The sequence below is a fragment of the Musca domestica genome, unplaced genomic scaffold (assembly GCF_030504385.1).
Source record: "Musca domestica strain aabys unplaced genomic scaffold, Musca_domestica.polishedcontigs.V.1.1 5, whole genome shotgun sequence".
NCBI classification, from domain to species: domain Eukaryota; kingdom Metazoa; phylum Arthropoda; class Insecta; order Diptera; family Muscidae; genus Musca; species Musca domestica.
Genome location: NW_026712346.1, coordinates 16,349,108 through 16,351,607, shown reverse-complemented (window position 1 = coordinate 16,351,607; position 2,500 = coordinate 16,349,108).

Below are 2,500 nucleotides of genomic sequence, written 5' to 3'. Positions count from 1 at the left end.
TCGGTGGCTGTAAGTCTATTCCACTTGACTGCTTTGAATGAATGTAAAAGACCGATGGTCGCCTCGAGAGAGGTGGCTGTTGGTCTCATTTCATTTGGGCAAAAACGAAGATGACTATGTTGTGTGTCTATGGATGCATATAAATAGTTGTCGATGAATGATGAACCAAAGTAGTACTTCTATGAGAAATACATTGTATTTTTCTAAGTTGATATTGCTTTGGTTCGATTTTTTATACTTGGGATACCCGGTCCCAAATCGAAGAAAATGTCCAAAAAGCGAAAGATTGACCACATATTACATAGCGAAAGTGGTTGGCGGTATCAAATACTGCTTGAAATTGGTAGCTAAATGTTCAGTCATCACTCTAGTGACTTACTTCAATCAATACAAGAGATTCCTACTGTCCCTATCATTCACAGAAGAATATAGGCAAATTGTTTGAAGATTGTACAAAATACCTTATTTCATTCGTCTAACTGAACGGCGGGACTAAGTGTTGCTACAAAATGATTGCTACACGTCTAATCTACCATTTAGCAAAAAGTTCGAATGGATTCATGACATTCCTACTGTCCCTAGCTTTCACAGATGAAGAATATAAAAGGTAATTTTTGTATGAGAATCATCCAAAACAGCTTATATTCTTCGAATGGGGTTAAACGGCTGCTGGAGTATTTTACTTCAGAATGGTTTCAAAATGTCTAGTCATCACTCTAGTGACTTATCCAAAGAAGAGAAGACCAAAATATAAAAATCTAACCATATCCATCCGCCCTAGTTAATATGGTGATACACCAAATAAACGTAAATTGCCAAAGAAAAATGTCTGAATTGACTAACATAATATCTATTTCGAATAGCTATATTGTAATAAAGTCATATCAGACATAAAAAGAATTTTTGATTTTTTATGAATTTTTTCGCCTTTAATACTGTTGATAAAAATCAAGAAAAAATCATAATAAATTGAAAATTACATGAAAATTGCCAGGAAATGATGCATAATGATCGCTACTTAATGTAGCAACATTATGCCGAACAAATTTTTACAATTTGTTCAATGTACGATTTTTAAGAATTTTTTATGCCATTTTTGGAAAATATTAAAAAAATCGAAAAATATTCATGAAAAATCGAAAAATGCACATAGAAAGTATAGAAAACGGCTTAAATGATAGCTATTGATCAATGCTATCAACATAAAATGAAATAACTTGGGTAATTTCAATGTGTAATTTTTAAGAAATATTTTTCGTATTTTTCAATAATATTTAGAAAATGGAAAAAAATTCACCAAAAATCGAAAAATGCTCGTAAATTGCCAAAATCTAGGCATAAAAGATCGCTTCTACATTGGGCTCTTTTATGCCAAAAGAATTCCATTAATATTTCCACTTTTCTATTTTTTATGAATTTATTTTGTAGTTTTTCAATATATTAAAAACAATAAAATATTCATAGAAATTCGAAATGGGTAAATATTGTGGATTTTCTTTGATAAAACAATGTAAAATGCCTATCTAAATTATTCCTGAAAATTTCATAGAAATCGGATAATAAATAAATATTTTAGAAATAAAATATGATGAAAATAATATATATTATTCATCGATTTTCTCTATAAATTGCCAGAAAAAATGAAAAAAATTTTAAATGTTGAGAAAAAATTTTTCTTCATTTAAAATAAATTGCCCGTGATTGCCAGTGATATGAAACAGAAATTCTTTTTCAAATATCTTAATATTTGAATATTTTATTCGAATATTTGTGAATATTCGATTTTTCAAATACTCAATTGTGCAATTTTGTACGGACCGCACTGCATAACTATCTATAGGTATACGTGTCGTCTCATGAAAAAATGACCATGTACCGAAGTCATCGCAACTCATTGGGAGACCACGAACGATGACTAGAAACACCATTTTGGTGGTTGCTAATGATTTGTTCAAGCGATTTCGATGAGTTTTGTGATGAAATAACACTAGAAGGAATATGGATGTCGCAGCAGTCCGTCGACTGGTAGTTTGGTTTGACTACTAGTAGAATGCGACCTGTTGTTGGTTGGTAGTATTCTTTCATACAGTGGTTTTGTGTAGAGCATTCGCGTGTTCTCACCACCCAATTCTATAAATTCAAACAAAAATTCATGGTATTCTTCCTATTGTTATGAGCATGCTTCATTAAGTTGAGGCGTTCCAAATGCTTGAATGGTAGGAAGCGAGCTCTATCCGATCGGCAGGTCGATGTGTGCAGGCTCGTTAATATAGCACGGAGAGATTTTTGATGGTTTTCGAAAATCTCCACACAATAAGGGGCATAAAAACGAAAATATGAAATTCTTAATTTCATATCAATATCAAGTATAGTAAGTTGAAAAACATACTATGCTGCAATGTTTCAAAGTAATTTGAAATAAATTGCTAAAAATATTGAGAAAAATACCACAATATACATCTTTTTGATAAAATCTTAAAGACGTTTGCGCGGCAATATA